The following is a 14,864-nucleotide window of genomic DNA, read 5'->3' on the forward strand; positions in this document are numbered from 1 at the left end:
CTATTTCCCTTAGCCTGCCTTCCTCTTGTGATTTATGATTTGGTGTGAAGAGTTTTGTTTTGCTTGAGTTGTCCATGTAGTTTCCTTTTCACGTTAAGAAGCATTTTCTTCAGGAAGACATAGTGCTTCACCTAAGATGGATTTTGGAAAATAAATAAAGTCTCTGTCTCCTTGTATGAATGATTATCCTACTCTGTACTTTCCTATTCTCCACAAGAATTCCTATTTTGATCATTGGCTCTGATACAGCACCTCCAATAGATGCAAGATACCACCTTGATTACCAAATACAGACTGGGAGCTCATTTATAGTAATTTTAAAAAGTTTAAAAATTGTAAACATTCGATTAAAATCTGTATTGTCAGTTTCTCTTGAAAAATCAGAAATTCCGGTATCTACAGAATTTCTATATGACTCCAGTCAGTCCAAGTAGCACTTCTCCCATTAGAAGAATCACATGTGTTCTGATTTCCAGTTTCCCATATACACCAATCCTCTTATTAGCCCATCCTGGAGCAACATTATCCTTATGTTTTCTACGAATCTAAACCAAGTATCAAAAGGTCACATAAATATTTGACTGGAGAACTATTATACAGAGATGGTTATCGATGGTAACCTAAAAAATCAGAAGTTGAGATAGCACAAAAGAAATGGAAAACACATGAAATCTATTCAACATTTATCAGCTTGGGAACAGTATTAGTAACATTCTGAAAAAGAAGCAAACAAAAACCAAACTTGGAGCTTTACTAGACTTTATAGATGACCAGGACTGAGGCAGCCCTTAAAATTTAGTAATAGCATGTTGGAGTATATGGTCAAATGAGTGTTATGGAGTGAATTATGTCTCTCTGAAAATCATATGTGGAAGCCTTAACACTCAGCATCTCAGAGTATGACTAGATTTGGAGATAAGGTCTTTAAAGAGGTGATTAAATGAATATGAGGCCATTAGGGTAGACTCAAATCCAATCTGATGGTCATCCTCATTAGAAAAGGAGGTTAGGACACAGAAACACCAGATGCACTGATACAGAGGGACAATCATGTAAAGAGGGAGCAATATTATGGCCCTCACAAGGTAAGAGGATGAAAAAGAAACCAATGTTACCAGCACCTTGATCTTGAACTTCTAACCTCCAGAACTGAGAGAAAATTGATTTTCCCATAAGAGTTATTTTGTTATGGCAACCTGAGCAAACTATTACAGTGAAGCCATTGCAATAATCTTCTCTTACCCTTAGATAACTTGTCCACTCACTCTCCCATCACTCCAAAAGCATCATGTTGACTTGTCTTCTTCCACTTGCAAACCAGCCATTTTCACAGCCCTTCTCCTTAGTCTACCAAACCATACCCATGGGGCAAGATGACGATTGCCAAGATGCCACAGTTCAGCATGGAAAATGGAGGAACAGAACTAGCATGTATTTTATTTTTCCCAAACTGAGTATACACAGCTATACAGGATCCCTCAATTGTTCCAAAGCTAATTGAGTTACTTTTCTGATTGTATTCCTAAAAGATCACACCTTCACAATATCATTTTTATAATGCTCTGTGGTTCAGAAGACCCAGATTGCAAATGATTCCTCTCTTGGCAATCATAATATCTTTTTTTTTTATTCCTGACAAGAAACTGCCCTGAAATATTCCTCTCCAAAACATCAACATTATGCTTTCTTCTGTCAAGATATAATGGTGAATACATCTTGTTGAATAGAATTGATGTCTCATGGGCACAGGGGACCTGTTGAATGAAGTGTCATGGTGTGTACACTGAGCAGTGGGGACAAATAATCATCCTGGGCTTTTAGTGAATGCAAATAAGAGCACAATCTTGACTATCCCATATTTTTTCATACCATTGCCAAAACATCACCTACTCGTTGTACTGCTGGGACATAAGCCAACCAGAGCAAAGCTCTTTGAAAAAGAAAGAATTATATTTCTTTCTGTTTCAGAAGCCATGTTGCTGGAATCTGACATTCCATAATACAGTAACATATATTGGTCATGGTTTTGCCCTAGCTAGGGAAATTCCCCTCAGAATACCATATCAAACATTTATAGTAATTAATATTATCCAATATGGAAATTGCTAAACATGGCTCCAAAAAAGGAAGATTTCTCTTGGATTTGGAATTTAAAGACAAAATTCCTTTTAGAAGAAGTCATATTCACTGAGTGCCCTATGGGAGTGGTCTGACTAGTTATTCAGAGAACAACAGAAGGGAGAGTCAGGCCCATGATGGCGAATGCCACTAATAAAGAAAATAGAAAGAAAATCAGAAATGTCATCGTCTTTGTGAGGGATGGCCTCATGTGGAGAAATCTAACCACGAGGTCTCACAATGACAGACACCTACGATTGTTAGTTACCTAATCAGTGGACCCTTGGAGATCATCCTCTGATCTAATTCTTCTTTTACCTGAGCAGCATCACAACTATCATCTACAGTTTTCTTGTTTAAAATTTCAAAAGTCATTAAAAAATCATAAAATTCGCAAGAAAGTAAGTTACCATTCAGAATAAATATTTGTTTTTGAAAGGATTTATGATAGGCCTCCTTTAAAGAATATAGTCATTTCAGATGTCTATCAATGTGACTCCAGGTATATTTCCCAAAACCATACGAATTTGTTTACACAAACTCAAGTGTGTAAACTGATTAAAATGACACTCAAAAGTATGCATATATTATAAATATGCCCGCATATACGCAACAGGTACAAACTCAAACATCATTATAAAAGCACACATTCACACATGCATATTTAACCACATACACGCACAAATTTGAACTTACTGCTTCCCTTTAGCTTTTAATTAAAGTGCCATTTCCAAAGATGGATGATATCCAGAAGAATGTACTGCAACAAGTAAATAAAAGGGCCAGTGGCATTTCTGACAGCTGACAGGGTGACAGGGATGCATTGCCCAAGTTTCAATGGAATAAATCACCTTCACGCTAGTTTTCACCTTTGACTCTGGTTCTCTCCTGGCTCCCAACTGTGTTCTGGGAGAGACCTCTGACTAGGCAGAGATCAGATGTGATAAATGAACACCTATGCTCTCCAAACGCTTCCGTGAAACCCAGCATAAAGCAACGAGAACAAAAAAGCCATATATCACTAGTAATTAATCACTTAATGAACTGGCTCAAAAACCTGACTTCCTTTTCCATAGCTCATCCTTACCGTGGGCCTCCAGGCCAAGGGGATATGCTAAGCTGATGATCATGTGCCACAGCTGGGAAAAGACAAAGAGGATGCATCTGTCAGAAAGCACTTTTCATTTATTATTTTATTCTCCTTCCACTGCTAGCAGTGTGGCCTAGAACCTGCTACTGCTGCTGGCCAAGACATCCTGATCCTCACATCCCTGATCCTCCTTCTAAGGGAAGATTCATCGTCTGATAAAACCAGTCACAATTTAGAAAACTTCATTTCCTGAATAGAGCCTTCCAGCCATGCTAAATGAATCTGGGGGAAAGAAAGTGAAGTGATTTGGAGCGTTGTGCAGATTATATCCCTTTAAATGTGTAACCCCGACTAAGAAGATTTATTTGGATGAAATGAGAAATGACCTTAAACTCTTATCTTGTGCTGGCACCAAACCCCAAACAAATTTCAAGTTTACAAATAGTTATCCATTGTTTTTCCTCAGCCTTTCTTTTCACATGGTAAATGTACTCTCCCCTACTTTCTTATCTGTGATGAAGAAAACATATCCACAACTTTAAAAGAAATTGATGAGAGGGGTTTTTTTCCTACTATTTTGCTACTTGAAACCTAGACTATGCACCTACCTGAATTTCAGACAAGTATCCAACATTTTTATTGGTACCAATTATTAATATTTGAATTTAACTCACTAATTATAATGAGTGTATACATTCAGTATCATACAATGTGATAGTGTGCACACATAATGAATGGAAATTTCTTCATTCATTTTCCCCATACTTGTATATCCTGTTATCCTTTCCTGGCAACTATTGACAGTTGAAAATTCTTCTTGCTTGTTTGACTGTACAGTGCAAATAATAACATTCCAAAATATTCTAATACACAAAACTTTTCTAACCTTTAATTTAAAAAAAAATTAAACATATAATAGCTAGGCTTGCTCTCAACAAATAACACTCGTAGTCCTCCGATGAATATGTGCCAACCCTAGGCAAACATCTGGCATACGCCTCCTCTTATTTCTATTTTTATAGTTCCCAGCTAAGTAATGAAGGAATTTTTGTGTAAACAGTCTTAAACTCAGTGGAAAATATAGATATTCAGGACTGTCCTTCCACTTAGGATTTACTTTCATCAAATCTAAGGTGTTGTCAGCATCATCATTTTTAATGATATTAATGATTCAGTATGTCCTGCACTGCATCCAGATCCGTAGATAAAGATAAACAATCATTTTATAATTGTAATGTTGACTTTCTTTAAATAGCCTTGCTGCTCTTCTCAAACTCTTTCAGATTAAAGTACCCTGAGAACAACACTTGAAGATAATGGATATTGATGATATCCTACAAGACATAATGAGTCCCATAGCAATAGTATAGTTTAACAAATGTGTATTCCAATAGATGTAAGACAGTACAAAATCAAATTGTACTCAAAGCCCCAAGTGAGCATAGAGAAGACCAAGAAGCTGATCTTCAACTTGAGACCTACTCAATTTCTGAGTTTTTTTTTTTTTTTAGTATCGGTTCAAGTTCCAAGGATTCTTGCTGTATAGTTTGATTTCTCTGCTTTATAAATGCAAGAGTCATAGTGATATACCAACACCAAGCAGAATATCAATTCATCACTAGAAAAAAAACCCTAATATATGTGATTTTGATATAAAGTACTTGCTCTTGAAGCCACATCTGTTTAATTTAGGATAATGTTGTTTGTGCTGGTCAAGGTGTGGTAACACACCTGGCATCCAGCTGTCTGTCCAAAGGGAAACACTGAATTCCTTCAGGTTTTCCACACCCAAGGTATTTATTCCACATTATGCTTTCATTCAGTACACTGGATCCATTTGCTGAAATGTTTCTTGGAGCCCTGAAAGAGACAAGGCAGGGTTAAAAATAATTCCCTGTGGCATAACTAAAACTAGAAAAAATTATGGAAACTGTTGTTTCTATTTAATGTTTCCATTTTTCTTTACCTTTCTCCAACCTTCCACCGTCTAGAGTGTAGTAAGTTCCCAACTGTTTCTTCATAAGGGATTCGCTTGATGCAACTTTTCCAAACTTGTCTGATTTACATAGGAAACTTTTAAAAGCAAAATCCCCAATTAAGAGTGGTGCGTACTAGGGGCATCCCTTTGGGGTTCATATATACTCTCTGGTGAGTGGACCTCTCTCTCTCTCTGCTTCCTAATTTCCATGTGCCTCCATACCCTTCTATGGCTCTGCCTCACCTGGTACCCAAAGCAAAGGAGGTGGCCATTCATGGAAGGAGACCTCTGAAAATGTGAGCCCCAAATAAACCTTTCCTTCTCCATGTTGTTCTCAGGTCTTCTGTTTCCAGCAGCAAAAAAAAAAAAAAAAAAAAAAAAAAAAAAAATGACAAAAACAAGCATAGAATCATTTAAGACTTCGTTTTCAAATACTGATTCCACCACATGCTAAGCCTCACTTAAAATGGATAAGAGCAGTGTCCACCCAAAAGGATTATTGAGAAAATTCATTGAGATAATGGATGTGATATAGCTATAGCACCTTGTAGATAGGGAACACTCCATGAAGGTGTATTGTTGCAACAATCATATCTGAATTATTTACAGGAATCTTAAGTTTCTTATTTGACATTTTGGAAATCTTGACTACCTCCAAATATTGAGGTATGGAAAGTTTTTTTCCCAAACCAATTAACCCCTTTGAGCTTAATATCTGTTTTCTATTTGGTGCACAATGTATCGATCTTTTTGTGGGAAGACAAAATAACATTCTCCCTAGATGTCCCTAGAACATCCCCATGGCTTCCCCACTTTAGAGTAACCTCTGTGTTTCAGGGGAGAGTCCCATCTTTAATGACTTTCGGCATTAAGCTTGGTCCATGGCATCAGTGAATTGGCCTTTTCTCTCAAGCTCTGTTCCCCCCTGACTTTAATAAATTTTCTTGAAATCAGATAGACTTTTCTGATGTTGCCACCGTGTATCTCAGAAATATAATTATCAGTGATAATTTATCACCTGTGAGATAATTATAGGCAACCCATCAAAACTGTCAAACTTTTTATTAATCCACTCATATATTCTGCCTTCTGCTGGAATGAAACCTTATAACCTCTCCTAGAAGCTAGATCATGCTTCTCAAAGCATGGTCTGTGGTTCATAAAAGTCTACAAACTGTTAGGGTCTGTGAGCAGATAGGAAGTTTGTCCCAGAATATAAACCAACTATGTCACTAGACACATTGTTTAATTTAGCTATTTTTTTTTTTAGTAGAAAAAAAGATTCTGGATAAAGAAAGCACTTATTGATTTACCTGTTGAGAAGATGGTAGTAAAGAGTTCATAGACCACGTACTTTCTGTAGCACTGAGCTTTAGAACTAATGGTAGGTGACAAAGATTTAGCAATGGGCAAGATAGAAAGTGTCGATTCTTGAAAGACAAGATAGCAGATTAGAGGAAAGTGACTTTTCTCAAAGCCTCCTATCTCAGGACTCAAACAACAAGAAGGCTACTTCTCTGGGAGGTGAGTGTAAGGGAAAAAAAAAAAAGAAGAAAAGGAAAACACTTTACTAATACTCAATATTGAACAGAGAGGCTTGAAGAATGGGAAATTTGTAGTTTCTCTCATGCCTTGTGTTCTACCTGAGTTGACAGTGGGGGCAGAGAAAACTCCTGAGTTATTTAACTAGTAAATTGTAGCAGTAATAACTGTTCAGAAAATAGCAAAATTGTTGGAATAGGAAGTGGAAGAAAGGATCAGAGAAGGTTTCCACAGGCAGTAGCGTTCAGTTGAGTCTTGAATGACGGAAAGAAGGGAGGAAGGCAGAGCATGCCAGTTGGAGGAAAGGGCTTATCTGGAACCTTAAAGTAGAAACAACTTGGCATTGCTCAGGAAATAGAAGAAGCCCACTTGCTGAATCCGAATCAACACAATAGAAAGCAATAGAATATGACTGCTGAGCAGTAGGCAGCAACTAGACCATCCAGACCATATAAGACCTTGAAGTTCATGAAGGTTATTTGTATTCTATTCTAGTGAAAATGAGCAAACCATTACAGAGTTTCAGCGCAGGAAGGCCATGATGTGCTTGACATTTTTTAAAGTTATGTGGACTCTTGCTTCTACAATCAACCTTACGCCTGTCATTATGACTTTGTCCTTGTTACTTCTCGATTCGCTCCCCTCTCCTTCTTCCCATGTATGTCTCTTCTACAGTTCAAAACAAAACTTAAATTCATCTTCTCCCGTTGGCATGTCCTAGCTATCGGTTCCCTTTTTCTTTCTCTAAATTTTATAACATTCAATGATGTAAAACTTGAATGCTTATCATTAAAAAAAAAAATGCTAGTCTTCACTTCTGGTCAACAGCATTTTGTTTGTTTACTTACAACACCTTAAAACACCTGCATTTGATAGATAAGAAATTCCTGCGAATTGTCTTCCTCTTTAGTTTTGGAAACTGCAGACTGAGAAAACCAGCAGTATTCAGAGAAGAGGTAGGGAATGGAGAATGGTAGATTGTAAAGTATTGTAGAAAGGGAAAAAAAAAAAAGCATTCCTGATGACAGAATGAAGGAGCAAAGATGAAACTGTAAAAGTTATAGAGATAATGAAGAACTAATCCTCAGCACTATTAGCACTCACCCCACTTACAGACAGGCATAGGTTGGTTAGTTTTGACACTGTGGAGTTCTTCACAGTATCTGCCCTCTGGTTTTCAGGGCTTCTACTGTTTTTACTCTTCTCTACAAACCACTGCAATTTTCTCATTGTTCTTTCTTACATAATTGGAGCAAAATGCAATTATGGAATATTCCAACCTCCTCTCTGACCTAAATACTTTACTATCTTATTCTGGGCTAGAATGTTTTACTTTTTCCTCATCTGATCTCTGGAGTTGCCGCATTTCACGACACTGTATTTAGAAAGCCTTCTCACATCTATTATCTGTATTTCTAATGTGTTCTTTTATCTGCCCCACCATCTTCCTGTAATCTACCTACTGTTAAGTTTCTAATTGAAAAAAGTTACTCTTATGAGGTTGAATGGCTGCTTGCGAAGCTCAATCAGTAAGATTGTTTTCAGATTTCAGTACTTATCCTGATGAGTGCTTACTTAGTAGGCGATTCAAGAATTGAAGAGGTTAAAGAGCTGCTTTCATTTCAGAGGAAATTGTTTGCAGAGAGGGAAAGTGGAAGAAGATGCTGATGCTGATATGGTCTTGTACGTTTTTCCCCTTCATTTATTTTCATTAAAAAAGATAATTGCACGAAAACAAGATTTTTTTTTTCCCCTTTACAGCACACCTGCTCTTTTGGTGACACATAACTTAGAACGACATCTGCTATATCCAGAGCAGCCCAGAATAATGTTTCCTATGGTGAAAAAAAAAAAAAAAAGCCAAATAGACAATTCTTTTTTTAATATTTATTTTTTAGTTTTCGGTGGACACAACATCTTTTATTTTATTTTTATGTGGTGCTGAGGATCGAACCCAGCGCCTCGCGCATGCCAGGCGAGCGCGCTACCACTTGAGCAACATCCCCAGCCCCCCCAAATAGACAATTCTTATAAGAAAAAATAATTAGTTTCCAAATCTTGTATTTAGTTATTTTCATTTGATATTCAAATGTATTTTATTTATTTATAGAGGAGTTGTTTCTAAGAAAATAAATATCTGAAGGTTCCTAAGAAAACAGTCAAATAAGTTACTACTCTAACTAATGTCAATAACAAAGTGTTCTTATCAAGACTCACTTCATAAAACAGATTGCCTAGGGAGACCTTTTAGAACTTTTGTCTATATACCAGTTTGGATGTATACAACTTTTCATATGTTTATTTCTTATCTAATGAAAGGCCTATTTATTCATTTAGTACTGGGAATTGAACCCAGGGGTGCTTTGTTGCTGAGTTATCTCCCCTAACCTTTTTTATTTTTTATTTTGAGACAAGGTCTTGCTAAATTTCTCAGAATCCTAAATTGCCCACATTGGCCTTGAACTTGCAACCTTGTGCCTCAAGCTCCCAAATTACTAGGATTATAGAAATGTACCACCATACCCCGCTGAAGGGCTTTGTAAATAGTTCAGTCTGTACAATGATAATTAAAACCCTCTCACCAGTTTTTTGTTTGTTTGTTTGTTTCTTCTAATTAGCTATACATGACAGTAGAATGCTCTTTGACACATTATACATAAATGAAATATAATTTCTCATTCTTTTGGTTGTACATGATATACAATCACATTGGTTATGTAGTCATATATATATATATATATATATATATACACACACACACAAAGAGTAATAATTTCTGATTCATTCTGCTATCCTTCCTACCCTCATATTTCCTCCCCTCCTATCACTCCCCTCTACCTAATCCAAAGTAACTCTATTCTTCCCTAGCCATCTCCCTACCCATTGTGAGAAAAAACATTTAGCCTTCAGTTTGGGGGGATTGGCTTATTTAGCTTAGCATGATATTCTCCAGCTCCATCCATTTACCCAGCAGATGTCATAATCTTATTCTTCTTTAAAGCTGAGAAATATTCCATTGTGTCTATACATCACATTTTCTTTATCCATTCATCTGTTGAAAGACACCTAGTTCCATAGTTTAGCTATTGTGAGTTGAATTGCTATAAACACGGATGTGGCTACATCACGGTAGTATGCTGATTTTAAGTCCTTTGCATATAAACTGAGGAGTGGGATAGATAGCCGGGTCAAATTGTGGTTCCATTCCAAGTTTTCTGAGGAATCTCCATACCACTTTCCATAATGCTTGCATCAATTGGCAGTCCCATCAGCAATGTATAAGTGTACCTTTTTCACCACATCCTCACCAACACTTACTGTTGCTTGAATTCTTGATAATTGCCATTCTGACTGGAGTGAGATGAAATCTTAGAGCAGTTTTGATTTGCACTTCTCTAACTTCATTTTTAAGTAAAGATAACTGTGTTTCTTAAATAAAAGTGTACTGTATGCATACAGCATACTGCATTATCACTTAGAAAATGCAGTGGGTATGGGGGTCCAGTTTTCATTTTAGTTTTCTCTGGCTAAGTATAGGAATTTTCTTTTCCTTGCTGTTTCCCATCTCAATGCTTTCTCTTTATTTCTTCAAGCAAAATATCTTTTTATTTTTCCTTTTTTCTTTATTTGAGTTTGGGGATTGACTTACATCTTAACCCTATTTTTAAAAATTTATTTATTTTTTTATTTACTTTTGAAACAGGGTCTCATTGAGTTTCTTAGAATTTTGCTAGGTTGCTGAGGCTGGCCTTGAATTTGTGATCATCCTACCTTAGCCCCTTGAGTTGCTGGGATTACAGGGGTGCTACCACCATGGCTGGCTCAAACAAAATTTTAAATGAACCTTGAGATTTGAAAATGCTATTCACCATTTTTACTTACTTGCTAGGTTCAGGAGTAAAATGTACAAGAAAACAAGGAAAAATGAAAAATTAAGATTTATTACTCTTGTTTGATAAAAGAGAAAAGAAAAATACTGGAGACCCTAGAACTTATAATTACTTACACATGTCATTCATCTGATCCTCTGCATCTCAAATGGAGAAGTTTATTTTTAATTGTTTTTTATCATCAGGATCTCAGTCTCCCTCTTGGGAACTTGGAATTTGGGCAATTTGTCCAATCAGAGAAATTCACCACAAATTAAATTATTTTGGAGTGAATTAATTATTCCAAAGTACCTGATGCTTTATCAGCTACTATGTTCACATCCATGCATAGAGTGTCACGAGTGTTCACTTAATATTGCATACTTCTTATTGACCATCTGGTTAAACTTTTTGGTGGAAGTTAGGAGGAAGGAGAGTATTTGAACTAATTAATAGTTCAAAGTAGCATTTTATATAATGATCTGTGCCAAAGTAAAAATAAAAAGCCTCAATGTATGTCTTTCAAAATATGTAAATAATTCAATGTACTTTTGACAGTCCTTTAATATTTTTGACTGTTGAAAATAAATTTTACATCCTATGGGAAATATGGGGTTATATACTTTCCTGCTTTTCCCTACTGAAGCTTGCCTTATGATAGACATGATATAATTTGCAGGTAGAGAGACATCTTCCATTTAAAAATTTCCCTCTCTTCTTTGCCCCCAGAGCTCTGTCCTAATATCTCAAATTTCACTTTTAGAGATTAATTTCTTTTGGTCTTGAAGGCTTTGGTGCTGCAAGAGTTCCCCATTAAAATGCAAATGCCCCCAGGAGTGGAAACATCTTAAGCCAGTAATGAGCAACCTGAGGAAATATGTAGCCCTAAGATATGACCAAGATCTAGTTCTGCATTAAGAAGATTAAAAAGTTGCCTCCTTGTTGTTATTCCTCAAATAAACCCAGATACTAACATTTTAGTGGATAAAAAGAAGTGCCTTTTTTGCACTTACATCTTTCCAATCAATAAATTAAGTGAATTATAAGAATATACCTTTTAAGATTCGATCTTGAAGGTTCCTAACAGATGGAAAACAAGACAATCTAAGATATTGTAAGAGAGACTTGAAACATGAAAAGCAAATGATTTAGGCCTGATGAACCTGGGTAAACCATCAGCAAGCATAAGCTGGCAGAGAAATACCAAGCTTGAAGTGAATACACTTAAAAAAACAATAATAATAACAAAGCAAAAAAGTTTCCTGGAATAATCCTTCAGAGCTACTTATTAAAGAACTGTAATTAAAGTAAGTGTGCTGGGTGACCTCTCTTTCTCTACACACACACACACACACACACACACACACACACACACACACACACATGAGCAGTAGTCTTGGAAGTACTGAAGTATTTAATCCCAGGAAATTCAAAAGGTAAATAAAATATACTGATTGCCTGGGGAGGGTTCAGACACAATCTGTGTGAAAACTCCAAATTCCTAAGAAAGAGAAGAGAAAAACAGAGTCAGCAAAGGCCACTCTGGAGAAAAAAAAAAAAAAAAGTGTAGACTAAAGTTCTCTATTGCTTGAGTCCATTTCTTCTTACTTGGCAATGGGGATCCTGCTCCTGTGCCCAAAGAATAGCATGTGAGCTAAAACATCTTGACCACACACCCAGAACCAATCTGAGCCCTTCCTTTCAATAGGAATCTATAGAAAAAAAAATGACAGAAATTCGGGGAAACCCCCTGCCACTGACTCCATCAACCCAATTCATGCATGGACATACACCCAACACCAAGAACCACCAATCATTTGGTAAAACCAACTCCACAAAACAAGGAGAACAAGATGAACCCAGAGAAAGACAGGTCCTCCTGGAAGTGGTGGTCCCCACCTGTAATCCCAGCACATCTATAGGCTGAGTGAAGAAGATTGCAAGTGAAACAAGATGGAACCTAATGGTGTCAACAACTTAACAAGACCTCGTCTCAAAATAAAAATTTTTAAAAATGACTATAATTATATAGGTAAGTGGTAAAGCACCTTCCCAGTGCCAATAATAATAATAATAATAATACAAGATAAATGAGAATGACATATGCATTTTGGACACACCCATCCACACAGTTCCCTAGAAAATCATAAAAACAAGTCACAAGAAAAGAATTTATGGAAGAAGTGAGAGTCTCAACTTGGAGATGAAGAAGGTTTAGGATATAAACAGGGAGAGATTAGAAAGCAAGACCAGACCAGAGAGGGGCTAAAGCCAAGGTGGGGATCAATTGGAATGAGAATTCAGATGCTGATATTTTTCCATTACCAGATTTTAGTTTTAAGAATGATATTTTGGATTAAATGCCTCAAATGTTTTTAATGACTACTTCTAACTTATCTGGGAAAGAAATGAGTACATTTTTTGCCCCTGACCTTATATTCAACAAACTTCTATTTTTAAATGGACAAAACCAGTTTTGAAAAATACATTAAAGGCCTCTTTTGGGATTGGAGTCCTAATGTTGGCCCAGTATATTCATCTTGTTTTGAATCATAGTATAATGAATAATTCTGCTGGTAATGACTGAACCTCTATATTTATAGAAAACTGACATTTCTTGAAAATGAAATGTTCCTGTTTCTATGTCAATGCCGCTCTGCATTTAGGTGCAGTGGCTTCTGTTCATTTTAATTGCACTATCTTATTTAAATCAAAAGATTATGTCACCAATTTTTACCCTGTACCACCCCCACCTTAAAACTGCTGTATGTTGTTTAAAATATTTGCTCTTGCGCAAAAAAAAAAAAAAAAATGTTTTCTCTCACCCAATGCTTATTTTGTAGTTACCAGATTATAAAATTATGAATATCTTATAATCAAATAAACTTTGTATATCAAACTCAAAGTGGGCTAAATGTGTGCATTTTTGTCTTCCTCCTCTCCTACTCAGATATAACACAGGCATTTGGAACATTTCCCTTCTTGACATAGCTCTTGCCAGTGTTTTCTGTTTCTGGCAGAATATTAACTCTGACAGAGAAGAGGCCATCTCTCCTTTTAGGATAATTTCTGACTCCGTTCAGGTTGCTCTAACAAAATACTATAAGCCTGGCACAGTGGCACACATCTGTAATTCCAGTGATTGGGGAGGCCGTGGCAGGAAGATTACAAGTTTGAGGCCAGTCTGTAACTTAGTGAGACACCCGTCTCTGAAAACAAACAAAAAAGTTGTTGAGGGTGTAGCTCAGTAGTAAAACTTCCCTGGGTTCAGTAGCCAGTAAAAAAAAAAAAAAAAAAAAAAAAAAATCAGTCTGAGTGGTTTAAAAAATATGAACTTATTTTCTCATGTGGTTGCAGGCTGGGGAATCAAAGATCAAGGTGTCAAGGTCAGTTATTTTCCCAGTGAGGGGTATCCTGGTTTACAGCCAATCCTCACCTGCAGATTCCAAATGGTCTCCTTTGATGTCTGTGAGTGGACAAGATTTTCTCTTTCTCTCTCCAAACTCACAAGTTTTGTCTGATTCGAATTTCACCCTCGTGACCTTGTTTAGCCTTAATTTTCCTACAAAAGGCCAATCTCTAAATACAATCATATTAGGGATTAGGATCTCAACATACAAATTTTAGAGGGGACACCTTAGTCCACAGCAATTTCTACAGCATTGCACTGAGCCCCACAAACGTAAGGATCTTGCAAATAGTTTTGAGCATTTTGTTCTTATATAGGAACAATTCAATTAAATTTGGAAGAGAGGGACCAAATATATTTAAATCCCTCCTTTTTTCTGAACATTTCATCAATTCCAGTCTGAGATTGTTTCACTGTCTTATTTTTAATGTTTTCTTAGTATTTTGAGTATGTCCTCCCCTTTGTGACCCTGGCTTCTAGAACACATTTTTGTATTTCTTCATTTAGAAATTAATCATCTACTGCCTTATGACCACTCCACTGCAATCTCTGGTTCTTATTTATTTATTTTTTTTCATATGTCTCTTGCCTCTTGAAGGTTCTAAGTCAACATAGCATCCTATATAGCCAAAAAAAAATAAAAAATAAAAACAATCCCTTAGAGTTTCTAGGCCTAGTGGTGTCTTGCATGAAATTATGTAATGCTATCTTTCTTCTTTTCTTTTGGTTTGCTTTAATCTATGGGTACCAAACTAATGCTCATAACTAAGAAGGAAAAAAATGCAACAAAAACGTTTTAGAGAAACATTTGTCAGTAATCACTTTTAAAATACTTGTTATCTTGAAAGAACTGATAAG

The 14,864-nt window shown here is 36.2% G+C and overlaps 1 long non-coding RNA gene across 1 annotated transcript; it reads right to left on the reverse strand.

The window, feature by feature from the left end:
- Positions 1-4,853: 4,853 nt before the first annotated feature.
- LOC144369602 (uncharacterized) lies at positions 4,854-7,935 on the reverse strand. Its single transcript, XR_013429393.1, has 2 exons — positions 7,833-7,935; positions 4,854-5,068 (listed from the first exon to the last, which is right to left on the reverse strand). It is a non-coding gene; the product is annotated as an uncharacterized LOC144369602 (long non-coding RNA).
- Positions 7,936-14,864: the final 6,929 nt, after the last annotated feature.

Source organism: Ictidomys tridecemlineatus, chromosome 12, assembly GCF_052094955.1.
Source record: "Ictidomys tridecemlineatus isolate mIctTri1 chromosome 12, mIctTri1.hap1, whole genome shotgun sequence".
Lineage (NCBI taxonomy): Eukaryota > Metazoa > Chordata > Mammalia > Rodentia > Sciuridae > Ictidomys > Ictidomys tridecemlineatus.